At 36.1% G+C, this 10,380-nt stretch overlaps 1 pseudogene; it reads left to right on the plus strand.

Annotated features, from left to right (window-relative positions):
* The first annotated feature begins 219 nt into the window (after positions 1–219).
* Positions 220–9,578, plus strand: LOC131621001 (inorganic phosphate transporter 1-4-like; annotated as a pseudogene).
* The last annotated feature ends 802 nt before the right edge of the window (positions 9,579–10,380 follow it).

Raw genomic sequence — 10,380 nt, forward strand, 5'->3', positions numbered from 1 at the left:
AACAAAAAATAAATTCAAATAAATTTGCATGCGTGCACGAGTTTCAATTACTTCCGCATCGTTAAAAATGACATATGAATTTTCACTATAATAATTTTTAAATGTAATTCTATGAAATAAATTTTAAAATCTACTTTAAACATTTCAACTTTAAATATGCATTATAATGAATTACATACTTTTAAATTCATAGGCATAGTGGCAATGCCATAATGGTACAAAATTCAAAACAATAATTATAATTGGTAAAGGCGTCTTCACTAATTCGCGTACCATATGTTCTGCATATCGCACGTCACAAAGTTGCTTGGTTGTATATATTACTATGTTAATGGTGTTGCGAAGCCGAGAACGTGGCCTCCTAATGTATTAGTTGTGGTATTTGAAGTTGTTTTCTGTTGTTCTTTGTTAGGGAGGCTTTTCTTTGGATGACATACTGATACGTTGGAAAAGAAAAAAAAGCTTATAGCATGACACTCTGGGTTATGATAATATGCTCATTTTGTTTTCGCCTTTTAGTTGGAAACACTCCAGAACAAATCATGGCAAGTTTTTGTTTTTCCCGCTTCAGGCTTGGGTTCTCTATTGGTGGAGACTCCATGCTTAATGCTACCATACAGTCTAAGTATATAAATAAAAAAAGCAATGATGCTTTCATTGCTGCGGTATCTTCCATTCAAGGACTTACAATTTTGGCAGGTGGTATATTCGCAATCATAGTTACATTTATATTCAAGACCAAGTATGATTCTCAGTAATAAGCAAACGCGGTGGATCCACCTAGTTCAACCATTCCTCAATCAGTCTGTATTTGAAAGATAATCTGGATGGCGGGATCACTCCCGACTGCACTGACTTACTATTGGCGGGTGAAGATGCCAAAAACTGCCCATTTCAAGGATTTAGTTGCCAGAGAAAAATGATTAGGAAAATTTTGGCTTGTTCTTCAAGAATTTTATAAATCACCATGGAATACATCTTCTTGGTACAACAACCACTTGGTTCTTGCTTGATATAACATTTTATAGCCAAAATTTAATCAATAAGCTATCTTTAGTAGAGTTGGGTGGTTACTTGTATTATACCATTTAAATTTAAATATCTAAAATTGAGACAGTTATAAAAAATAAAAATGAAATGAAAAAAATTTAGCTATAGATCATATTGTGTTTAGCTTATTTTCATATTATTAAAAATTTCATAAAATCATTAAAACTCACCACGCAAAATTCAAACAAATTTGCATACAAGCACGAATTTCAATTATTTTTGTATCATTAAAGTTTTCATATTAATTTTCACTATAATATTTTTTAAATATAATTCTATGAAATAAAATTTAAAATTTTACTTCAAACATTTTATAAATTAATTGCATCATGCTAGTAGTAGTAGCATGTATTTTCAAACTTAAAACTAAATATCTAAAATGAATACAAGTATCAAAAAGATACGAACTTAAATGAAATATAAATCTTTGCTAATTTAAAAATATAATAAATCAGCATCGCACATCATCTCACCAACACTTAAGTTATTTTATCCATCAGTCATATTTTATGTGGCACACTCCAAAATTCATCTTCACTTCTCAGATTATTAAAATGTTCGAAAAATAATTAAAACTCAACAAAATATAAACTAAAACTATGCGCGCATGTGTATCAATTTTTTGGCATCATTATAAATTTAATATAAATTCTCACTATAATATGCTTTAAATGTAATTCTATAAACTAAATTTTAAAAGTTTCAAATTTTATAAGCACAAGTTCAAACCCATAATGGCATTAGTTCACTATAATCATTGTAAGCTATTAGTATGAGTGTATTCACTGATTAAATTTTTTTTTGCATATCTGTGGTCACTCTAAATTATGGTAATAGTTCTGTACTTTTATTTGGAAACACTCTAGAAGTCATGGCAAGTCTTTTCCTTTTCCGCTTATGGCTTGTGTTCTCCATTAGTCGAGACTCCCTGCTTACTGCTACCATATTGTCAAAGTATATAAATTAAAAAAAGTGACGGTGCTTGTTGAAATATAAACTTGATTTGGGCCTAATTATTAGTGGTATTCTTGGGCTTAGTTATTTTGGGCTTAGATGATTTTGGGTAGTGTTTCTAGAGAATTCTTGTAGTGTTTGGAGTGTCTAGATATTTCTTATGGTTGTAATATTCTCTAGAATACTCTTTAGATATCTAGAGTTGAGAATTCTCTAGAATTAGTGAATCTAGAGTTCTCCTTAGAGTACTATAAATAGAGATGTAATCTCACACATTTGTATCAAGCAAAATACAAAGTCTTCTCTTCCATAAAGAATTCTCCTACAAAGTGGTATCAGAGCTTCAAGGTCCTCAAAAGATGGCGAATGGAGGTTTCCCTTTTCAAATGCCGATGCTCACAAAGAACAACTATGATAATTGGAGTATCAAGATGAAGGCGTTACTAGGGTCTCAAGATGTGTGGGATGTGTGGGATCTCAAGATGTGTGTGTGGGAAGCCTCGTTAAGCCAAAGTGCGAAAGATACATTGAAGGAGTCAAGAAAGAGAGACAAGAAAGCTCTCTTTCTCATTTATCAGTCGGTGGATGAAGATACTTTTGAGAAGATATCCAACGCAACGACGGCCAAAGAAGCATGGGACAAGCTTCAAACTTGCAACAAAGGAGTTGAGGAGGTAAAAAAGATTCTTCTTCAAACTCTTAGAGGTGATTTTGAACGTTTGTTTATGGAGGAGTCCGAGTCAATTTCTGATTATTTTTCTCGAGTATTGGCCGTAGTCAATCAACTTAAAAGAAATGGTGAAGATGTTGATGATGTGAAAGTCATGGAGAAAATACTTCGCACTTTAAATCCAAGTTTTGACTTCATTATTACCAACATTGAAGAAAATAAGGATTTAAAGACCATGACCATTTAGCAACTCATGGGTTCCTTACAAGCATATGAAGAAAAACAAAAGAGAAAAACTAAACAAAAGGAGGCTATAGAGCAACTACTACAACTCAACATAAAGGAAGCAAACTATGTAAACTACAAGAGCCAAAGAGGACGAGGACGTGGCCAAGATCGTGGACGTGGACGCGGACGTGGAGGAGAAGGAAGAGGAGGTTACAAAAACTACTCTAACAACTTCAACAATGGAGAAAGAAGTTGGAATCCACAAGCGACAAGAGGTCGTGGAAGAGGAAATTCATGGTCGAGGTACGAAAAATCACAAATCAAGTGCTTCAACTGCAACAAGATTGGTCATTATGCATCCGAGTGTAAATTCTCGAAGAAGGTTGAAGAGAAAGCTAACTTCGTAGAAGAAAAAGGTGGAGAAGAAGAAACTTTGTTACTCGCATGTCAAAACCAAGTTGAAGAGAAAAGAAACAAGTGGTACCTCGACACTGGTGCAAGCAATCACATGTGCGGCGATCGAAGCATGTTTGTAGAGATCAATGAAGCGGCAACTGGCGATGTCTCATTTGGAGATAACTCCAAGATACCGGTCAAAGGAAAAGGTAAAATTCTCATACGCTTGAAGAATGGTAGTCATCAGTTCATATCCAATGTCTACTATGTCCCTAACATGAAGAATAATATTTTGAGCTTGGGACAATTATTAGAGAAAGGCTATGACATCCACTTGAAAGAACATAGTCTTTTCTTAAGAGATTGTAGACATAACTTGATTGCGAAGGTGCCTATGTCAAAGAATAGAATGTTCCTTTTGAACATTCAAAATGATGTGGCAAAGTGTCTCAAGGCGTGCTATACCGACTCTTCATGGCTATGGCATTTACGATTTGGGCATCTCAACTTCGATGGTTTAGAACGTTTGGCAAAGAAGGAGATGGTGAGAGGCTTGCCTAGCATCAACCACCCAGACCAACTATGCGAAGGATGTCTAATTAGGAAGCAATTCCGAAAAATCTTTCCAAAGGAATCAACATCAAGAGCCATAAAGCCGCTAGAGCTCATACACACCGATGTTTGTGGACCAATCAAACCCAACTCTTTTGGTAAGAGTAAGTACTTTCTCCTCTTTATTGGTGATTATTGCAGAAAAACATGGGTTTACTTCTTAAAGGAGAAGTCAGAAGTGTTTGAAAACTTTAAGAAGTTCAAAGCCCTTGTGGAGAAAGAAAGTGGTCTTTCCATTAAGGCCATGAGATCTGATCGAGGAGGAGAGTTCACTTCAAATAAGTTCAACAAATATCGTGAAGAACATGGAATCCGCCGTCCATTGACTGTGCCAAGATCGCCACAACAAAATGGAGTAGCATAAAGAAAGAATCGAACCATACTTAACATGGTGCGAAGCATGCTCAAAAGCAAGAAGATGTCGAAGGAGTTTTGGGCCGAAGCTGTGGCATGTGCGATTTACTTGACAAATCGCTCTCCAACAAGAAGTGTACACGAGAAGACACCACAAGAAGCATGGAGTGGAAGGAAGCCTGAGATCTCTCACCTTAAAGTGTTTGGAAGTATTGCTTACACCCATGTTCCAGACGAAAGAAGAACAAAGCTCGATGATAAAAGTGAGAAATACGTGTTTGTAGGTTACGACTCAAGTTCCAAAGGTTACAAGCTTTACAATCCAAATAGTGGAAAGATCGTCATAAGCCGCGACGTGGAGTTCGATGACGAAGATTGTTGGGATTGGAGTGTTCAAGAAGAAAGGTATGATTTTCTTCCTTACTTTGAAGAAGAAGAAGAAGAAGAAATTGAACAACCAATGATAGAGGAACATCTTACACCACCGACCTCACCGACACCAAGGTTGGAAGAAACAAGCTCAAGTGAGAGGACACCGCGACTAAGTAGCATTGAAGAGCTTTATGAGGTAACCGAAAACCTAAACGACATTAACCTCTTTTGTCTTTTTGGTGATTGTGAGCCTTTAAGCTATCAAGAAGCGGCGGAAAACATAAAGTGGAGAGATGCCATGGACGAAGAAATCAAGTCAATCACGAAGAATGATACGTGGGAACTTACTACACTTCCAAGAGGACACAAAGCAATTGGAGTAAGATGGGTGTACAAGGCGAAGAAGAATGCAAAAGGAGACGTGGAGAGATATAAAGCAAGATTGGTGGCGAAAGGATATAGTCAAAGACAAGGAATTGACTATGATGAGGTATTTGCTCCCGTTGCTCGTCTTGAAACTATTAGACTGCTCATTTCTTTGGCAGCCCAAAATAAATGGAAGATCTATCAAATGGATGTGAAGTCGGACTTCTTGAATGGTTTCCTCAAAGAAGAAGTTTATATCGAGCAACCATTGGGTTATGAAGTAAAAGGGCAAGAAGAAAAAGTCTTGAAGTTGAAGAAGGCATTGTACGGTCTCAAGCAAGCACCAAGAGCTTGGAATGTTCGAATCGACAAGTACTTTCAAGACAAGAACTTCATCAAGTGTCCATATGAGCATGCACTTTATATCAAAGCGCAAAGTGGAGATATTTTGATTGTGTGCTTGTATGTAGATGACTTGATTTTCACGGGAACAATCCGAGCATGTTTGAAGAGTTCAAGAAAGACATGGCAAATGAATTTGAGATGACAGATTTGGGGCTCATGGCATATTATCTTGGCATCGAAGTAAAGCAAGGAGACAAAGGAATTTTCATCACCCAAGAAGGTTATGCCAAAGAAGTACTTAAGAAATTCAAGATGGATGACGCCAATCCAGTTGGCACCCCGATGGAATGTGGAAGCAAGCTGAGCAAGCATGAAAATGGAGACATCGTGGATCCAACTCTCTACAAAAGTTTGGTTGGAAGTTTACGTTACTTGACATGTACAAGGCCGTATATTCTCTATGTCGTAGGAGTCGTAAGTCGCTACATGGAAGCTCCAACAACAACTCACTTCAAGGCGGCAAAGAGAATTCTTCGATACATCAAAGGTACAACAAACTTTGGCTTGCACTATTACTCTTCTAACAATTATGACATTGTTGGTTATAGTGATAGCGATTGGACTGGAGACTTGGATGATAGAAAGAGCACTACTGGTTTTGTGTTCTTTATGGGAGATACTGCTTTCACTTGGATGTCAAAGAAGCAACCTATAGTCACACTATCAACTTGTGAAGCCGAGTATGTCGCTGCCACATCATGTGTTTGTCATGCAGTTTGGCTAAGGAACTTGTTGAAAGAGTTAAAGATGCCACAAAAGGATCTTATGGAAATATGTGTTGACAATAAATCTGCACTTGCTTTAGCAAAGAATCCCGTCTTTCATGAAAGAAGTAAGCATATCAACACACGTTACCACTTCATAAGAGAATGCATTGAGAGAAAGGAGGTGAAGTTGAAGTATGTGATGTCTGAAGATCAAGCTGCCGACATTTTCACCAAGCCACTCAAGTTTGAAACTTTCGTGAAGATAAGGAGTATGCTTGGAGTCACAAATCAAGTTTAAGGGGGGATGTTGAAATATAAACTTGATTTGGGCCTAATTATTAGTGGTATTCTTGGGCTTAGTTATTTTGGGCTTAGATGATTTTGGGTAGTGTTTCTAGAGAATTCTTGTAGTGTTTGGAGTGTCTAAATATTTCTTATGGTTGTAATATTCTCTAGAATACTCTTTAGATATCTAGAGTTGAGAACTCTCTAGAATTAGTGAATCTAGAGTTCTCCTTAGAGTACTATAAATAGAGATGTAATCTCACACATTTGTATCAAGCAAAATACAAAGTCTTCTCTTCCATAAAGAATTCTCCTACCTATCAAGTTTATATTCAAGCCTCCAATATTTCTAAACACTTATCCTACACACAAAAACAACTTTAATTCCAACAGTGCTTTCATTGCTGCATTATTTTCCATGTAAGGACTTAGAATTTTGGCTGGTGATATATTTGCAATCAGAGTTACATCTATATTCAAGGCCAAATATGATTTTCCGTCATACGCAGTGGATCCACTTGGTTCAACAGTTCCTCAAGAAGTCTACATTTAGAGCTTAATCTTGTTGGTGGTAGCACTCCCGACTGCACTGACTTACTATTGGCGGATGAAAATGCCATAACCTTCCCATTTCACCATAACTTTCCCAAAAATTTTATAATAAGACACTCTAGATTATGGTAATCTCTTCATTTTGTTCTGTCCTTTTATTTGGAAATAGAATAAGTCATGGCAAGTCTTTTCCTTTTCCGCTTCTGGAATGTGTTATCCATTGTTGGAGACTCCCTGCTTATTGCTACCATATTGTCGAAGTATTTAAATAAAAAAAGCAATGATGCTTTCATTGCTGTGTTATTTTCCATGCAAGGACTTAGAATTTTGACCGGTGGTATGCGGAGCACCCCCGGCTGCACTAACTTACTATTGGTGGATGAAGATACCAGAACTTGCCTATTTCACTGATTTAGTTGCTAAGAACATGACACAAGCAACATCAGATATTTCTAAGGTTTTACAGGTTGAGAATAAAATTTAGCTTGAGAAAGATGATAAGGAAAATTTTGGTTTGTTCTCGAAGGAGTTTCTAAGTAGCCATGGAATATATCTTCTTAGTACGACAACAACTTTGTTCTTGCTTGTTATAACATTTTATAGCCAAAATCTCATTCGGAAGGATTTCTTTAGCGCAGTTGGGTGGTTACGTTTATTTTACAACTTAAATTTGCCTATGTTCAGCTCTGCCTCCTTATAACTTAAGTTTGCCTACGTTCATTTGCCTTAATTCATTTGCCTCCACTCAGCTCTGCAGAGCTTCATATTTCTCCCTTTGCCTCCATTCAGCTCTGCCTTCCCGAAAGATTACTACATTAAAATCAAGTTCTCTTCCATGGAGCCATTGTTGAAATTATAGAAGAAATTAGAACAAGATGGTGTGGAAGAGGTATTTGAGTAGATTGAATATGGTGGAAATGGGAATGGTAAGGATGTGTTTAAATAGGAGTGGAGGAGTGGAAGTTAGAAGAATTGAAAGGTTTTGAGAGGTTTGGGGAAAATGGGTTTTTTAGAAAATGGAGGATTAGTTGTGAATGAAAATGGAGTAATGAAGGATTAAATGGGTGGTTGGAAGTTGACAAGATGAAGAAATTGATTAGCTTGTGAATACTTGAACAGTTAATTTAAGAATTAGATTAATAGCTTTGATTGTCTCATGGTCATACCATCTACGATCGTGCATATCCGAGTTCCAATAACTTTTTTAGTTTAGACAAATTTCGATATAAACGTGACACTTCCGCTAACCAAAGTTTAAACTCTTTTTAAAAACCTTAAAAATTTTGAAGTAGGGGATATTCAACCCCTATAAATAAGTGTTGCACCCCAAAATTTACCCTCTTCATCTCAATCATAATTGACTTGTGTTTTATTATCATATGCATTCATAACATAAGATGGGATCAAGGCAAGGTATATTTGGTATTCATTGACTTCCTTAAGACATAGAAGGTTGGTTGTGTAGACAACTGTTGCAATGGTTTCATGAACTTTATCTTGTGATCTTTCAGGCTATGAAGGTTTCTTGTGCCCTCGGTATCTCAATATGCCATTTACTTCATCAGATGGTTGAAGATTGACTAAAGATTATGGAGAATATACTCCTCCTATCTTTTGGTTCTTTTGTGGATTTTTAAGCTTACTTGAGTATGTGAGTTGTTCTTGGACCAAATTTTGAAGCATAATCCTCATATCGTCGTATAAACAATCCTTGTTCAAGAAATCCTCCAATTTGCTCTAAGAAAATAGGTTTTTGAAGATTGAACATCAAAAGTGTCTATATGGGGAAGATTGACCATTCATTTACTCAGAAGAAGCTCAATTGTTCAGATGAAGTGAGAATTGAATGCACTGAATAAAAGTCAACTATGAAGTTAAAAAGTCAACTCATGAATTTTTATTGTCAAAATTGTGACATACAAGTCAAACATGGTCAGTTTGAGATTTGTCAAAGAAAGTTTAGGAGAATTATCAAAAATTAAGAATTGACCAAAGTTGCCAAATTGGAAAATTTAGGTTTTTATGAAGACTTACTATTTTTGGAAAGTTCTAACACTTAGAATTTTTTTGAAGTTTGAAATCAGCTTTAATCATGTGACTTGGCAAGCATTTTAAGTTACTTTAGAGGATTCATTTCCGGTTTTTTCCAAAAAGGAAATTGTTCTATAATCCTTCCTCTTTCCAATGACACAAAAATTGAATCAGTTGAAGAATCATGGAACAAGTGGTGATCATTCAAAGATGGCAAGTTGAAGTTGTTAAAAGGATTGATTTAAAAATTTCTCAAATCAGCCCTTGCATCCATTTTCGAGGGCCTTTATCTACTGAAAATAAGCATTATCTGAGAATATCATCAACATGAAAGTTCAATAGAAAATTTTTCTCTAAATGTTTGCCTCACAAAGTTTTTCAAGAGGATCCATGATTTAAGAGATATAGTGATGGGAAGAATACAAGTTTCTGTTTTGTTTTTTTTTTTGGCATTTCAAATTTCTTTGTCTGCACAAAGTATTTATGTTCTTGCTTGCAGCTAAATGCAAATACACGTACCACCTTTTCTTTCCTTTACCAAAACAAGTCAAGCCAAAGCACGTGACATGCATGCTCATAGAACAAGGTTGCATTAAAAAGGAAAGTTTTGGTAAACTTGGAAAATACTTAGATGGACACAGCTATAACACCTGGATTTACACACAACCAATCATATCTTTTTATTAATTAAATAATAAAACTAAAATTATCTCTCTCCTCTATTATCACAACCACCCTCCATGTTGGCAATTAAAAACGAAATTAAAATTTAAATAAATTTAAATTCTCTCTCTTCTTATTGGTTGTGCCTAAATATATGGATTTAGGTTCGTGTCCATGCAAGAATTGCTCGGCAAACTTGTGAAAGAAGTATAATTGGCCAGCTCAGCATGTAATATTCCCCTCATTCTTTACTTGTGTCCTAAAAAACGCAGCAATAATACATCTTTAAGAACATAAAACGCAGAAAAAATCTCTTCAACTTTTTTGCTCATTCTCAACTCAGCCACGGTTAGCTTTTGAACCATCCCAAAACCCTAGCTATTTAAGCTCATTCTCATTCAGAATCAAAGGGCACCACGCCCATTCTCTCACTCTCTTCAAAAATACACAAAAACTCAGACCTGAACAACTCTTGTCTCTCAAAGTTTTTTCAAGGTTCTGAAATTTTCTCACTCTAGTGTTTGGTTCTCATTATCTGAAGCTGATAGAACAAGATTTTTCTAGGTTTCTAAGTTGAAAACGAGGTGAAGCTTTGTGGATTTATTTTCCACTTGAGGTGAGTGCTAGGGATGTCAACTTGCCTCCACTAGCAGGGATCCCCGTGGGGATTCCCCATTTGGGGCCCCAAAGACGGGGATTTTTTTCCTCGCGGGGATGGGGATGGGGAACAAAGTC

Source organism: Vicia villosa, linkage group LG1 (assembly GCF_029867415.1).
Source record: "Vicia villosa cultivar HV-30 ecotype Madison, WI linkage group LG1, Vvil1.0, whole genome shotgun sequence".
Lineage (NCBI taxonomy): Eukaryota > Viridiplantae > Streptophyta > Magnoliopsida > Fabales > Fabaceae > Vicia > Vicia villosa.